Source organism: Mustela nigripes, chromosome 15 (genome assembly GCF_022355385.1).
Source record: "Mustela nigripes isolate SB6536 chromosome 15, MUSNIG.SB6536, whole genome shotgun sequence".
NCBI lineage: Eukaryota > Metazoa > Chordata > Mammalia > Carnivora > Mustelidae > Mustela > Mustela nigripes.
The window spans coordinates 21,814,943-21,832,252 of NC_081571.1; the positions used below are offsets into that span (position 1 = coordinate 21,814,943).

Below are 17,310 nucleotides of genomic sequence, written 5' to 3' on the forward strand. Positions count from 1 at the left end.
GCCCTCACGGCGTCCATTGTGCGTTCCAATTGGCTGTTAGTAGTGGCGTCCCATGGCCTTCCAGCCAATACAATATTCCGGGGGAGGAGCCAAATTTTCAGCGTGGCGCACAAGGATCCCGCCCCCCCAACGGGTGGGGCCACAGTGGGAGTTGGGCTGGGGGGGCGTGGCCTGTGATGAACTGGCAGCGCACCCGCCCTCCGCCCCCTCCCCCATTGGAAGCCCCCTCCCAGAGCCCGCCGGCAGTTGAGACCAATGGGAAGCCCTTGCGCATCTCGGATCGATTTTCCAGGTGCGGAGTTCACTCCCGCGGCGGCTGCAGCGTTTGGGATCAGCGGAGCTCCGGAGCAAGGCGCGGAGCTGACCCGAGCCCGGCTCCCGCCACGCCGCACCTTCCCCGGCGGCGACTGGCGAGCCCTGGGATCTGCATCTGCGGTCCGGCTCTGCGCCGCTCACCCGCCTTCCTGTCCTTCGCGGCACACGCCGGAGGCCGAAGACCCAGTCCGCAGTGCACCGGCCGGAGGTAGCGGAGACCTGGGAGGGAGGACCAGCTCCCGCCGGGGGCACCGGCTGGGCCGCCTCCGGGTGTGAGTGAGGGTCCGAGGCCCACCCTTCGCTCTTGCGCTCATTCCCGCCCTGCCCCCCAAGGGCCAGGGCGCGGTGGCGCGCAACTTTGAACCAGTCCGTAGAGCCAGCGCTGCAGACCTCTTGGTCTGAATGCAGGGGCGGGTCCCCAGACCCATCCCCGGGTGAGAGAACCGAGCCACCCATAGCCGGCTCCTCTGCTCGCCGAGTTTTAACGCGTCCCGCTTCTCCTTCACTAACCAGGTGACCTGCGGGCTCTGGGCCGATCACCGAAGAAATTGGCTCCCTCGAAGGAGGTTGCTTGAACAAGGAAAGACATTACAGCCAGAGAAGAGGCCAGTCGGAAAGTAAGTTTCTTTCCCCGGGTGCTGTGTGCTCACACCTATCTGGAGGACTTCCCACGCCCAGCCTTTCTGGGCCACCCTGCGTGCGCGCGAAAGACACGGCGCCAGAATCCCAGCCCCAGGGGAGTCGGGGATCCTAGCAGGAGCACCCTCGGAAACCGCATGACATTAAGGGGTTTGCAGGAGCAATTTAAAACCCAGCACTTTTCCACTCATCTTTGTTAAGGGATCTGAAGCTGGAGATGTAAAGAGAGCGTCGAGTTGCTGTATAAGAGTTCTTAATTGCCTAGAACGATTAAATTAATTACCTAGAGAAGTTACTCGGAGTGCGTGGATCTCTTTATGATGTATTCAGGTCCTGCAAGGTTTTTTTTTTTTTTTTTTTTTTTTTTTTTTTTTGGGTGAGTAGGCTCTATTCCCCCTGTGGAGCTCAATAGGGGGACTGAACTCAGGACCCTGAGATCAAGACCTGCCTGAGCTGAGATCGAGTGGCGCTTAACCCACTGAACCGCCCATGCGCCCCCTGCAACTTTTCTTTTTTAAAGAACTAATGCGGTGACTTAAACATGCAAACAGTTCAGAATTATTGAGCATGAAAAGCAGATCTACTCTCTAGTCCTTTTCTGTTCGTTTACATATGTCTTCATTTGTTCAGCAAACATTTATTGAAAACTTACTGTGTTTCAACATGGTGTTGAAGAGCTGAAAATACTGTGGTTTAAAAAAATGTGTGTATCTAGAGAAATCTTTAGGTTTTGTATGTGGGTGGTTTTAAAATTTTTGTTTTGTTTCACTTAAATGAGACCACATAGTGTAATTCTCCAACGTTTCCCCCCACCCCCTTTCAAGAGAACTGTGTTTAGAGATTGCTTCAGGTTAGTACATAAGCATCTGTCTTGTTTGGTTTAACCTCTGTACAATATGGCTGCATACCATGTGCAGACCATAGTATGTTTATCTTTTCCCTGTGGGTGATCCTTCTGGATGCTTCTAATTTTTCTTCCCCTCACAAGCCATGCTGTAATGGACATCCTTGTACATGATTTGTAGTGCTGACACTTGGATATTTCTCAGGATAAACATGTAGTGAAATGCTGGTTTGCAGATTCCCAAGTTAACATTATTGTGTGCCCTTTTGTAGTGAAATCTGTCTTGGGCTCTGGTGGTATAGCAATGAAAGGTAAGTGGATAAATGGATGGTTATAGAGAGAGGCTGGCTAATCGATGATTCTTAGTGTGATGACTCTGCATTTAATGGAGATGTGAAGAACACATGAGGGTGGGGTGTCTCAGACGGGGAGACACTTGCAGCACCCCCACCTCTCTACCCATCAGAAAAATCCTTATCCTTCCAGATCAAGCTCAAGATGCTTTCTCCTGGAAACTTTGGTAACTGCTTCTCCCATTGTTGACCTCACCCTCTTCTGGATTCCTCAGATAATAGTATTAGCCATGTTATTGAGCTTACCACTGCTAGATGCTGTGTTAAGCACTTTATATCCCCCTGTGTGCATAAAACCCTTTGATATAGGTCTTATTTTCCTCTTACCACCATTTATTTAACCTTTTTTCCTTTTTTTTTTTTTTTTTTTTTTTTTTTTGTATTCTGTGCCTGGTATTCTGGACACTGGGGATCAGGGTATGACTAAGACCCTGCCCTCAAAGAACTTATGCCTAGAGGGAGATGCAGAAATTTAAAAGGGTAAACAAAGAGGCGCCCTGGTGGCACAGTTGGTTAAGCATCTGACTCTTGGTTTCAGCTCAGGTGTGGTCTCAGGGTCATGCAATCCAGCCCCATATTGGTTCTATGCTCAGCCCAGAGTTGGCTTGAGATTCTCTCCTCTCCTTCTGCCCCTCATGCTCCTGCTCTATCTCTAAAACAAATCAATAAATCCTAAGAAAAAAGGGTGTACAAATAGTGTGATTTTTGAAACTAATAAGCATTGTGAATAATGGAGGGTTATGGGCATTTTGAATAACATGGGAGGGGAGATCCTATCTTAGGTGTCAGGAAATTCTCTGAGATGATTGTATGAGTAGATACCTGAATGGTTCAGATTTGGGAGAAGACTTGTAGGTTGAGTAACCAGGTGTCAAGGTCCTAAGTCAGGCGTAACCTGAATATTAAAGAAACAGTAAGAGAAAGCCAGAGTGGCTGAAGCAGAGAGGAGAGAAAGTATACAAAACAAGGTCAGGGTTCATCTTTACAGATGGGGAAGCTGAGGCAGAGAGAAGTTAAGAAGGTTGCCCAAGGTACTATAGGTAGTAAGAGGCAAATCTGGCATTGAGTCCTAGGCAGGCCTTTTTTACTTTCTCAGGTTGGTATTTTCTTTCAGACTTCCATGACATCTGGTATACTGTTTGGTATGATTGTTTAAACTTATTTGAATATAGTGGTTTTGTTTGTTTGTTTTTTGTAACTCTGCATCTTAAAAGTAGGGACCAGGTTTGTATTTTTTTTTAATATTTTATTTATTTATTTTGAGAGAGAGAGAGAGTGTGTGTGTGTGTGTAAGCACTTGCATAGCAGGCAGAGGGGCAGGGGAGAGGGAGAGAGAATCTAAAGCAGACTCCATGCAGAGCAAGGAACCCAACTTGGGGCTCGATCTCACAACCCTGAAATCACCACCTGAGCTGAATGAAACCAAGAGTCAGATGCTTAACCAGCTGAGCCACCCAGAGCCCCAGGTTTGTACCTTAAAAAATATTCTCCATAGCCCATAATAATAGGTGCACTACAGGCATTCCTGAATGAATGGTTTATAGCAAGATTCTTCCCTACCCTCCCTGCTCTCCCCCTCCCTTGCCGTTGTTTTCTCTTCAGAAACCTGTCTGGGGAAGCAGTGCCGCTGGAGGGGAGGTGGTGGTCTGTGGAGCTGGGTCATTCCACCTGACCAATATGGAGCAGCTTCTGTTTCTGAGCCAAAGCGGTGTGAGAGTGGCACAGAGATGAATAGAGGCCCACCCACATGCTCTTGGAGCTGACAGTCACAGTTGTCTACACAGCACAGCATTCAAAGGCAAGAATGTAAGGGCTAAAAAAGAACTTCAAGAAGACATGTTGCATGAGTGAGGTGTTGAAGGAGAAATGCTCTGTGTTAGCTGGGCACACAGAAGAGTGAAGGGAGGGATGTCCCAGGTAGGGACCAGCATGTGCCAAGGTCCAGAGGATAGGAATGGAAAGATGGGTTTGTTCTGAGTGGCTGGGCAGGGCTGGAAAGGTGAGGGGGGAGGCCTTGTTGTTCAGGTCTTTGGACTTTGTCCCACAGACTGGGGAGTTTGTGGAACCTGGGCAAACAGTGTGAGGTGCTCCTCCAAAGAAGGGTCAGTGGGGAAGTGAGCTGCTGGAGACTTGCTTAGAGGCCTTTGCTGGGGTCAGCCCACCCAGTCCCAAGGTGACTGAAATACTACAGAGCTGGGAGTCCCATTCTCTGTGGAGTTGTTGTGTCAGGAGAGAAGGGTTTTCTAGACTTCTCAGTGTCAGAGTGTCAGTGTGTCAGGCAGTCCTACCAGCAACACACAGAGTGTAGCTGGTACACGAGTAACTGGGGATAAATTGGGGACATGCGGGGCTGGGGGTGATGGAAGGTGTGGGCAGCAAGAGAATTGGATTTTAAATGCTTCTTTATCTGACATTTATCTTCATGGCAAGGATGGAGATGGCCCAGGGCCATAATGACTGGTCACTGATGCCACTGATGGGTAGCAGGAAAGTGTCCATATTCCAGTGGGTGCGATGTTATTTTTATCTATAGGATTAGAATCATTACCAGGTGAAATTCTCAAATGTCTGACTTTTTTTTTTTTTTAAAACTAAGTTAAAGGAGAAAAATCTGAGCAGATCAAAGGTCATGAGATAAAGCCCAGGGCAAAGCAGAGCGACTTTTTATTGTGATGTGACTGACATGCTAAATATGATTTAAAAACATCAGGATTGAGAATGCATCAGTTGTGTTGAAACCTCAGTCCCTACAGAAACTCAAAAGTTCTCTGCACCAGGCATTAGAAACACTCAGAATTCTTTTAAAAAATTACTATTATAAAAGTAATTTAATTCTATAAGGGAGATTTGGAAAACAAAGCCCCAAGGGGAAAATTGACTATTACTCTTATCACTCTTAGGATGACTGTCAGCATATTTATAAATTTCCTTCATTATTTGCTTTTACTACATTAGGTTATTAATTTTTAGAAATAAAAAAAGTCCATTCTTACAACTGACAGAGAACCAGTGTTAACATTTTGGTGAATTATAGTCCATTCAGTCTCTGATGGATTTTTTTTTTTTTTTTCTAAACTCCATGGTGTGTGTGTGTTTTAACAGCCTTAAAAAGCTGCCCATCAGCGAGTCTGTCATTATCAGCAATCTGTGGCCTCTCCCTATCCTGACAGACCGAATGGTTTAGTCAGTAGCATCTCCATGCCACCCCGCCCCCACCCGGGGGTTCCTCTCCCTGCTGCCCCAGGGCAGTGCTGTACTAGGGGCCTGCCTTCTCTGCTCCTGCACCAGAGTGGTAGAAGCTAGCACAGTCAGCCAACCACGTGGTTGTTGCTGCTAGCTCTTGTTTCTAATCTCAGCTGTGCCCACAAATGCTTTTCACTTGTTCTCTGGCAACCTTTTGCGACTCAGCCTTGTGCTCCATCTCCGCCTTCCTTATTCTCAACAAATGACCTCGGTTCTTACTTTGAGAAAACTGTCACTACTGTATCAGACTTTGTTCCACTTTCTGCCTACCTCCTTGAACCTTCTTCCAAAATTTTATTTAACTCTACAACCTATTCTCACTTCCTCATCTAGTCTCAGGGGGCTTGCTTTCTTTTCAAGGTCATCTTTGTTATGAGTACCCTTGACCTCTGCCCTTTCTTGTCTATGTGTTCTGGAGCCCATACTGGTCATCACTTCATCTCTTCTCTCCCCTCCAGTCTTTTCCTCTGCAAATTTCTCCCTTTTGGGAGAAAATTATTGATTCGTGCCATTTGCCTCCATTTAAAAATCTCTCCCTTTACTTGGTGTCTCCCATTAGCTCTTGTATTATTTCTCCCCTCCCCTTCTTCTGAAAGAATCGTTTTGCATTTGCATCTTTTCACTCTCCCATTTAAGATTTTTCTTTTATTATTCTATCAGTTTATTAAGCATAAAAGAAATGTGTGCAACCAGATATATAGCTAAAAAACATCACAATAAACAAAAAAACAGTTTTTTGTTTATTTTAACCTGGCTTTTTGTTTTTGTAAAGTTTTATCACATGTATATGAATGCCGGAACAATATATTATTTACTTTTGCTTGTTTCTGAGCTTTATAAAAAATTTCCATAGTATTTTTAGTCTTCTGGGACTAACTTTTCTCACTAGGCATTACATTAGGGAAGTTATTTATTTAATTTAAATAAAAGTTTTTCATTTTTAATTCAGTATAATTAAGACACAGTGTTATGTCAGTTTCCGTAATTCTCTACATTCCTCAGTGCTCATCGTGAGGAGGGTGCTCTTAATCCCCTTCAACTGTTTCACCTACCTCCATCCACCTCCCTTATGGCAACCATTAATTTATTCTCTGTATTTAAGAGTCTGTTTTTTGGTCTCTTTTGTTCTTTGTTTTATTTCTTAAATTCCACATATGATTGAAATCATAGGGTGTTTGTCTTTCTCTGGCTGCCTTATTTCGCCTAGTGGTATACCCTCTAGATCCATCCATGTTGTTGCAAATGGCAAGATTTCATCATTTTATGGCTTATACTCCATTTTTTGTATCTACACACTTACACACCACATCTTTAATCTGTTCATCTATGGATGGACTCTTGGTTTGCTCCTGTATCTTGGCTCTTATAAATGGTGCTACAGTAAACATAGGGGTGCATATCTATTTTCAAATTAATGTTTTACTTTTCTTCAGGTAAATATCCAGCACTGGAATTACTGGATCACATGGTATTTCTATTTTTAATTTTTTTGAAGAACCTCCATACTGTTTTCCACTGGCTGCACCAGTTTGCATTCCCATCAACAATGGGCCTGGGTTCCCCTTTCTCCACATCCTCGCCAGCACTTGTTTCTTGTGTTTTTGATTTTAGCCATTCTGACAGGTGTGAGGTGATAATCTTGTTGTGGTCTTGATTTGAATTTCCTTGAAGATTAGTGATGTTGAACATCTCTTCATGGGTCTGTTGGCCACCTGTATGTCTTTGAAAAAATGCTCAAATTCTCTGCTCATTTTTAATTGGATTATGTGTTTCCTTGGTGTTGAGTTATTAAAGTTTTTTTTTTTTTTAAAGATTTTATTTATTTGAGAGAGAGCAAGCGAGAGCAAGGATAAGCAGGGCGGAGGGCGAGGAGGGAAGCAGCATCCCCACTGAGCAGGGAGCCCAATGTGGGACTTGATCCACGACCCCAGGATCATGACCTGAGCCAAAGGCAGACGCTTAACTGACTGAGCCACTCAGGCGCCCTGAGTTATGTAAGTTCTTTATGTATTTTAGATATTAGCCCTTTATCATATATGTCACTTGCAACTATCTTCTCCCATTCAGTATGGGAGATTGCTTTTTCAGTATGGTAGGTTGCTTTTTTGTTTTTTTGATGGTTTCTTTTGCTGCACAGAAACTTTTTATTTTGGTGTAGTCCCGGTAGTTTAATTCACTGGACATTGAGTTTCTAAGATTTGTCACTATGCATTATGCCACTGTGGGAATATAGCATCAGTAACCTTTTTCCTTGAAGGATTTGGGTGGTTTGTGGGATTTTGCAGCTACTAGCAATCTGCTGGTGTACACTGGCACTCTATCCACTTCTGTTCCTAGTATTTTACCACTTACCTGGAACCTCTAGGTTTCCATGAATGCTAAAGGAATATCCTCCCCAATTCTTCTTTTAATAGTCTCTCTACTACATTAAAAAAAAGAATTTCTTGAGATGTAACTCACAGATACATGCATTTATCAACCACAGACAATTTTAGAATATTTTCGTTACCTCAGAAAGAAACCCTACACCTTCAGCTCTCACTCCCTTCCTCCCCATGATCCCCACGCCTAAGCAACAATGAGTCTACTTTCTAGCTCTTTAGATTTCCCTACTATGAAGATTTTCCATAAACGGAAATCTTTGTCTTGTTCCTGATCTTGGGGAAAGCTTCCAGTCTTTCACCATAAAGTACGATGTTAGGTGTAAGGTTTTTCATGGATACCCGTTGTCAGGTTGAGGAAGTTCCCTCCCAATTCCTAGTTTCTCAAGTGTTTTTATCATGAAAGGATTTTGGATTTTGTCATATGCTTTCTCTGTGTCTATTGGGATGTCCATCTTTTGATTTTTATTCTTTCGATGTGGTGCATTCCATTAATTGATTTTGGATATTAAACTAGACTTTCATTCTTGGGACAAATCCCACTTGGTCTTAGCATGTAATCTTTGTATATGTTACTGGACTGGGTTTCCTTTAATATAGGTGAGGAATTTTCATGTCCATATTCCCATGAGATACTGGTTTATAGCTTTCTTGTGATGTCTTTGACTGGTTTTAGTATGAGGGTAATGCTGGCTTCATGCATAGAATGAGTTGAGAAGCATTCCTTTGTCTTTTGGGGTTTTTTTTGAAGACTTTATTAACATTTTGTATATTCCTCAATTAATCTTTGATGGTATTTAGTGCTGAAGCTATCTGAGCTTGGGCTTTTCTTCATGGGAAGATTTCCAATTATTATTCAAGATCTTACTTGTTGAAAATTGATTCAGATGGTCTATTTCGTTTTGTAGTTTTTCTTTCTAGGATTGGCCTGTTGCATCCAAGATATCTAATTTAATGGCATATAGTTGTTTCTGGTATTTTTTTATAATCCTTATTTCTTCAAGATCAGTGATAATAACCCCTCTTTCATTTCTGATTCTCATACTTTGAGTCTTCTCTCTCTGTTTTCTTGGTCATTCTAGCTAAAGGATTACCAATTTTGTTGATCTTTTCAAAGAATCAGCTTTTGGTTTTGACAGTTTTCTGTATTCTTCTACTCTCTATTTCATTAATTTCTACTCTAGTCCTTTATTCTCTTGCATCATGGGTTGAACTGTGTCCCCTGAAAGATAGATTGGAGTCCCAAGCCCTCGTACCGGTGAGTGTCATCTTCTGTGGAAGTAGGGTCTTTGCAGGTGTAATTAGTTACCTTGAGATGAAGTCATATGGCCTTCTGGTAGATCTTAAATCCAGTTTCTGCTATTCTTAAAAGAATGCCATGTGAAGACACAGAGAAGAGAATGGCATATGATTATAGAAACAGATTGGAGGGATGCTTCCATTTACCAAGAAATGCTAAAGATTGCCAGCAACCACCAGGAAGTAGGAGACAGTCATGGAACAGATTCTCCTTCAGAGCTCCAAAAAGGGAAATTTTGACTTCTAGCCACCAGAACTACGGGAGAATAAATTTCTAGTACTCAATTTGTGGTGTTTTGTTACAGCAATACTAGGATACTAATAGAATTTTCTTTTGCTTCTTTACGTTTACTTTAGTCATCTTTTTCCAGTGTCTTAAGCAGAAGGTTGGGTTATCTATTTGAGATCCTTCTTTCTTAATACAGGCAGTGAGGACTATCAGTTTCCCTTTAAGCACTGCTTTAGTTGCATCCCATAAATTTTGGTATGTTATGTCTTCATTTCATTTGTCTCCAGAGTATTTCCTAATCTTCCTTTTGATTTCTTCTTTGACCCACTGGTTATTAAGGAGTGTCCTGCTTAATTTCCACATATTTGTGAGTTTCCCAGATTTCTTTCTGTTGCTGATTCTATTGTGGTTGAACTTTTCATTATTTCCATTTCTTAAAATTTATTGAGATTTATTTTATGGCCTAGCCTATGGTATATCCTGAAGAATGTTCCATGTACACTCGAAAACAAGTCTATTATACTGTTCTTAGGTGGAGGGTTCTGTCTATATCGGGGAGGTCTGATTGGTTTATAGTGTTGTTCCTATCTTCTCTTTTGCAACTCTGATACCAATGCCAGTGTCTGGGTTTTTTTTGTCCACACCAAGCAATTGGGTTTTTTTTTTTTGCCTTTTTTTAAAAAATAAGATTTTATTTATTTATTTGACAGACAGAGATCACAAGCAGGCAGACAGGCAGGGGGGGGGGGTGGGGGAGCGGTGGAAACAGGCTCCCTGCCGAGCAGAGAACCCAACACGGGGCTTGAGCCCAGGACCCTGAGACCATGACCCAAGCTAAAGGCAGAGGCTTAACCCACTGAGCCACCCAGGCTCCCAATACAGCAAGAAATTCTTGAGCCAGCTGGGTGTTCTACAATTTAACTTCATCCTTAAGTTCTCTACCTGGAGATAGCATCAGAACCCACAGGTTCAGGGCTCAGTCCTATATTCTCCCCTCCTACCTGCCACGTCAGACATCAGTCCCCAGTCCACATTGTCACCCATGTGTCTGAAGGACCATAGGATGGATGTTCCAACAACCCCCTCCGTGGGTTCAATTAATTTGCTAGAGTGACTCACAGAACTCAGGGAAGTACTTCCTTACATCAGTGTATTATAAAAGATAGAACTCCGGAACAGTTAGATGGAAGTGCTAAATTGGGCAGGGTCTGAGAGAGAACTTTAATCACGCATCACTTAGAAATTTCCAAGGGCTTTAGGAGACCAAATATTTATTTATTCCTTCCTTCTTTCCTATTTTCTTTCTTCCTTATCTTAAAAAATATTTTATTTATTGCTTTGGCAGGGAGGGAGAGAGCACAAGCAGGGGGAGTGGCAGGGAGAGGGAGAAGCAGGCTCCCCCTGATCAGAGAGCCCGACCTGGGGCTTGATCCCAGGACCGTGAGGTCATGACCTGAGCCGAAAACAGATGCTTAACCATCTGAGCCACCCAGGCACTCCCCAAATAGATATTTCTTATTATAAATCACAATATCACCTGTTTCCTTGTTGATGCTCTGCCCAGTTTGGTTCATTATTGAAAGTGGGTGTTGAAGTCTCCAACTGTCCCTGGGAAATTGTCTTTTTTTCTTTTTATTTCTGTCAGGTTTTTTTGTCATGTATTTTGTGTGCTGTTCTTAGATGTGTATGTTTATAATTTTTATATCTTCCCGGTGGCAGGTTTTATCATTATAAAATGTACCTCTTTGTTTCTGGTAACACTGTCTTAAAGTCTGTTTAGTTTGGCAGCCTAGCCACATCAGCTTTCTTGTTACTGTTTGCCTGCTACATCTTTTTCCATTCTTTTATTTTTAGTCTGTTTGTGTTTTTTGAATCTAAAGTTTATCAAACTTTCTGGACATATAGGCTATTTTTTTTCCATTAGATTTGGGGTTTTCAGGGATGCCTGGGTGGCTTAGTAGGTTAAGCCTCTGCCGTCAGCTCAGGTCATGATCTCAGGATCCTGGGATCGAGCCCCGCATCGGGCACTCTGCTCAGCAGGGAGCCTGCTTCCTTCTCTCTCTCTCTGCCTGCCTTTCTGCCTACTTGTGATCTCTCTCTCTCGTGTCTGTCAAATAAATAAATAAATAAATAAAATATTTTTAAAAAATAAATAAATTTGGGGCTTTTAGTAACTATTTCTTTGAGTATTTTTCCTGTTCCTTTCTCCTGGTCTCTCATCACACATATGTGGTCTGGGTAGTGGTGTCCCAAATTCCCATGAGTGTAACCAAGACCAAGCCTGTCTGCCTGATGTGCAACAAAGCCAACAGCCCAGAATGATTTGCAGCAAGATAAGGGTTTATTCAAGAGGCAGGCAGATGAGGAGTTGGGAGGGCAATCCTGAAACTCACTTCCTGGAAGGGGGACAGAATAAGTTTTTTATAACATTTAGGGGTTGAGATTGTCTACATATTGATGAGGGTGGGGAGAAACTTATGACTCTTCATGAGGAATGATGGAGTGTGTGTATTGAGCAAACATATACGTAACATATGCCCCATGTTCACTTTAGGAGAAGACAATATGAGAATGAAACAAAATTGAGCCCCTGATGTTAGGACGTTATCTTAGGACAGGGAGAGGGGGTGTGCGTATGCTTCAAGAGCTGGTATAAACTGCAAGGGGTCTTGGGCTCCTTATCTTGGGTAAGGAAGACAGGGCCTTGCTTGTTCATAGGCTGGAATCTCATCAGTTAACCTTGAGTCCAGGCTTCTGTGGAGACCACAAGTGGATTAGATACTGGGTTCTGAAAAGACAACAATAGCTGATTAGGGGGAAGCAGTTCTCTGAGAAATAAGCTTTAAACTTTCTGTGAGTTGCAACCTCATTGACTCTGTGAGGCTCAGTTTCTTGAATTCTTGTTCTTTTTTTTTTTAAGATTTTATTTATTTATTTGTCAGAGGAAGAGAGAGCACAGGCAGCGGGAGGAGCAGAGGGAGAGGGAGAAGCAGACTCCCTGCTGAGCAAGGAGCCCAATGCTGGGCTCAATTCCAGGACCCTGGGATCATGACCCAAGCCCAAGGCAGATGCTTAACCAACTGAGCCACCCAGGTGCCCCTGTTTCATGAGGTTTTATTCAGTTTTCTTCAGTCCTTGTTTCCTCTCTGCTGTTAGATTACATTATCTCTTTGATCTCTTCTTGTTGGCTAATTCTTTCAGGTCAGAGCTACCGTTGGACCCAACTGAATTTTCATTTCAGTTACTATACTTTCAACTCCAGAATTTCCATTCTGTTCTTTTTTATACTTTCTATCTCCTTATTGATATTCTCTATTTAATGCAACATGTCATCATCCCTTCCTTTAGTTCAAATTGTTTTAATGGTTTCAGTCTTTGTATAGTAAATCCTACAACCAGTTGTAGTCAGAGGCAGTTTCTGTTGGCTGCTTTGTTTCCCCCTGATGTGTGGATCATACTTTTTCTTTGCATGTCTCACAATTTTTGGGTAGAAACTGGGCATTTTAGATGATTCTGGAAACTGCTACTTCCTCACTTCCTCACCACCACTGCCCTTTGACGGGATGTTCTTGAGCTTAGTGTTTTTTATATTTTACTTTATTATTTTTAAAGATTTATTTATTTATTTGACAGAGAGAGAGAGAGATATCACAAGTAGGCAGAGGCAGGCAGAGAGAGGGGGGAAACAGGCTCCCTGCAGAGCAGAGAGCCCAATGTGGGGCTTGATATTAGGATCCTGAGATCATGATCTGAGCAAGGCAGTGGCTTAACCAGCTGAGCCACCCAGGCTCCCTGAGCTCAGTGTTTTGAGATTTGTTCTGACCTCAGGCCGTGCTCCTCTTGGCTCTCTCCACCCCCACCACCCCACCCCTCCTTGTTACTCCAGCAAACTGGCCAGCCTATAGTTTAGACTCGTCCAATGGTTCTACCATTCTACATCCAGTTGCCTTTCACCCAGGCAGAACTTCTGAACCAAGGGTTGAGTTGGGAATGAGAACAATGTCACACTTCTTTCTGAGTGATTCTCCCTCTGTAGAAGCTGAGTGCTTGGGAAAGGGAATTCGCCGCAGCAGGGGGCAGGCAGTACCCTCAGTTCTGCTCTGTTTTCCTCTCTTCCACATTATGAGTCCTGGCAAGGTCAGTTGGGGTGCCATATTCTGGGTGCGCCATTGTCAAGGTAGAGCCTTCATGCCATCAGTGGGGATGAGATGGAAGAAGGGACCCTCCACCTCTTGGCTGCATTAGCCTACAACTTAGCCTCCAGAATGAGATGGCCAGGGTGAGAAATGCTGATGTCTTGCCCCTCCTGGGAAGAAAGCCCACTGACTGGTAGCTGGGTGGAGAGGGATCCCTGTATTCTTGGCTGCACCAATCAAGTGGAGTTTTCCACCTTGGTGAGTTCAGAAAAGGGAGTGTGGTCTTGATTCAAACAGCATCGACTCTTACTGCTCTTACCAAATTTTAAGAGGTGTTCTTGAACAAATGGTTTTTTCATTTGCTGTATTTTTTAGGATCATTTCGAGAGCCTTTCCTTGTTTGTTTGGTTTCTTTAAAATAATTTTCACCAGTTTCACTGGGGAGCTGGTCTGCACAGCTCACACTGCCATGCCAGAAGTCCCTCCCCTCTACTGCATTTGACACTTGTATTAGAATTATGTTTGGCTATGGGAAACAGAAAATCCAACAATATGGCTGTTAGTGAAGTCTGGAGGCAAGTGTTCAGGTTGGTGTGGCATCTCCAGGGTCATCAGGGACACAGACTTCTTTTCTGTCTGCTCTAGAAAGCTTTGACGCAACCTTCATCTTCATGGATACCTCATGGCCCTAAGGAGGCTGCCAGGACTCCAGCCCTTTAATCTATGTCACACACAGCAGAAATGAGGAAGGGGTAAGGACCAATCTACTTTCTCTTTTGGGGAACCTCCTCAGGAGATCCGACAAGCAGCTTTTCCTTGTATTTCTTTGGCCAGAACTCTGCGTCTGTTTTCAGCATTTTTTTTTTTTTAAGATTTTATTTATTTATTTGACAGAGAGAGATCACAAGTAGACGGAGAGAGAGGCAGGCAGAGAGAGAGCGAAAGGGAAGCAGGCTCCCCGCTGAGCAGAGAGCCCGATGCGGGACTTGATCCCAGGACCCTTAGATCATGACCTGAGCTGAAGGCAGCGGCTTAACCCACTGAGCCACCCAGGCACCCTTCAACAATTTTAAATTAGAAGATTTTAGTGTGTAAAACTCCAGCTACTAACATACTCTTGGAAACTCTGGAGTCCGAGAGCCTCACTTAGGTGGAATGTGTTAAAAAGAAAACAACAGGATCAAAATTGTATCACTTAGGTTAAGTCCCCTTCACTATAAACTAGCAGGTTTGGTACCTAATCTAATTGCGGTTTCAACCTCCTGCAGGAATACAACTCTGAAGGTGTTAGTTAAGAGTTTTCTGATAAGCGCCTACAACGTAATTTGTCACACGGGTCTTCTCCATCCCCCTAAAGGCAGATGAGGTAGTCTGCATAGTAAGACCCTCTGCTCTTCCCACTAAGGGAAAGTGATCTTGCCTGAAACAGTCTTTTGTCTTTTGCTTACAACTTTCATGACCCACTCTTCTTCCCTTAAAATCTTCCGTTTTGTGCAACTCTCGGGACAAGGGGATGCTGCCCCATGCATGGATCGTTTAATAAAGCCAATCAAATTTTCAGATGTATTCTGTTGAATTTTTTTTTTTTTTTTTTAAGCAAGGTCAGTGCCTGTTCTCCATAGTAATTGAGTTTAGACTCTTGGCTTGGAGGGGGAGAGAGTAAGCAATGGAGAAGAGAGCCAGCTTTGCATGGGGCACCTTCTGAACGTTGAATACTTGCTTGCAAGTTGAGTAGTCCCTGTTTTATTTTATAGCAAGCAAATATGTAAGTTATTTTTGTTTCGTTTTCTGTGTCATTCCTTCAACAAATATTTATCGAGAAGCTTAAATATAAGCGCTGCTGTCGTGCTGAGAATAGAGGTGAGAAAAGAAAACAGACAAGGGGTCCTGCCCTTGGGAGACTTACATCCTACTGGGGAGACGGTCCATAAACAAATAAAATATATATTACTGTATCAGATGATAGTTGAGTGCTCTGAAAAATAAGCAGGAAAGGACCATAGGGAGTGAGAGTGTTTGAAATATAAACAGGGTAATTAGGGTCAAGCCACAGAGAAGGTGACATTTGAGCAAAGACCTAAAGAAGGTGAGGAAGTGAGCCATCTGGACAAGGGGTTTTGGGAGAAGGTTGTTTTTAAGGTCCAGAGAGTAGGTGTGGGGGGGCAAGTCCCCAAGTCGGGGGCAAGCCTTGCTTTAGTGCAGAAACAGCAGGACCCGAATGGTTTTAGCTGAGTGAGTGAGGGGTGAGTGGTGGGAGGACCGGCTGGAAAGCCGGCTGCAGTCATCTGACTTCCCCTCGAGGGGGTTCTCTGGTTTGGGTGTCGAGAGGAGACTCTAGGGACCAAGAAGAAGGCCAGAGGTCACTTAGGGGGTTGTTTGAATAGTGCAGGTAAGGCATGCTGGAGGTTGGGACCAGGGCTATGGGGGGGCTGCTGAGAAGTGACTGGAGGTCGGATGTAGTTCAAGATGGAACTGAGAGGATTTGCCGACCATCTGCCTACAGGTTTGAAAGGAGATGGTTCTCGTCAAGGTTTAATGCAGGTTTTCCCAGGGCAGGTGGAAGGACGGAGATGGGAAAGACTGGCGGAAGCAGGGAAGGGACAGCGTGCTGGGAGCTCAGGTTTAGATAAGGTAACGCGCGCAGTGCATGTCAGCTATCCAGCGGGGGATGGTGGGGCCCTCGGATCCCTCCGTGTGGAATTGGGAGTTACTGGGTAGAGGTGCTGTAGGTATTGGACTGAATGAGCTCACCAAGGAATGAGTACAGACAGGGACAGGATCCAAGCGAGGGCTGAGCAGCAAGCCACTCTAGCATGAAGGACTTTGGGGACTACTAGTAGGCTCCTGTGAAGGCCTTGGAGAAGGAGTTGGCAGGGGTCGGGGGGATGGGGGACACTGTTAGAGGAAAGCCAGGAGGGGGTAGGTACTTGGGGCCTGACCTGGGGGGCAAGGACAGTTCTCCCTGCAGCCAGAGGGAGGGATGGATGTGGCTGGGTGGATGGGTGAGATGTTGGCAGGCTCATCCGTGGGCGTGGGGGTAGGGAGTGGAGGTCAGAGGAGCAGGAGGGAGAGGCGGACGTGTGGCGGGTCTTCTAGAATAGCGGAGAGGGAGAGGACGAGGGAGATGCACAGGTGGACTGCTGGCGGCACCAAGGGCTCTCTCCAGGTTCCTGGACTCAAGGCAGCATGGCCAGGCAGCCTGGCTGTGTTGGGTTTCATCCGCATTTAGCTGGGAGCAGACAGACCTGGAGTCTGTGGGAACATAGAAGGAATGAGGGCTGGAGTTGGGCCCGGTGGGTCTCCGATGGCAAGGGCAGCCAAAGAAGTTGAGGTGCATGTGATTAACCCTAGAATGAAGACATTCCCTTTTATTCTGACGGTCTCAAGTGACTTGGCCCTGCCCAGTCTCTTTATGGTTTAGAGCCATTGTAATTTTTCTCGCTGTAGGCCATCCAGCCAGGGTTTTCCTTCTTTCCTCTCCTGTGAATAAACTAATTCAGAAGTTGTGCTGAGCTGTTTCAGTCTCAGAAACCCCCAGTTCCTGGGGATGTGAGGAGCAGCCCCTGCGTCCTTCCCGCCGACTGGCCTGCAGCAACCCCTCCCACACCAGGCGCCTAATGTTGGAAGGATTTCTTTTATACTTTAACACTGTCCTCTACTGTTCTCTCCTAAGCTGCTAACAAACTCCTGAGGGCAGAAAGTGTCTTGTGTCTTCTGATGCACATAGGGCCTAAATGGTTGGCTCTCAGGCCCCAGAATACACTCGTGTATTAGCATCCCGCCTCCGTTGTGAAGGATGGGCTGTTTGTATTGCTCACGCTCTCTGTCTGGGAACCTTCTGGGCCACTCCTTCCCAGGGTGAGGCTTAGTG

At 44.6% G+C, this 17,310-nt stretch overlaps 1 protein-coding gene across 1 annotated transcript in view; it reads left to right on the forward strand.

Annotated features, from left to right (window-relative positions):
* The first annotated feature begins 216 nt into the window (after window positions 1-216).
* The window catches only part of ATP7B (ATPase copper transporting beta), a 71,295-nt gene continuing 54,201 nt past the window's right edge, over window positions 217-17,310 (forward strand). The window contains exons 1-2 of the mRNA XM_059378030.1: window positions 217-523; window positions 829-932. The gene's annotated coding sequence lies outside the window, so the exon portion shown is untranslated. The remainder of the gene's footprint in view (window positions 524-828; window positions 933-17,310) is intronic.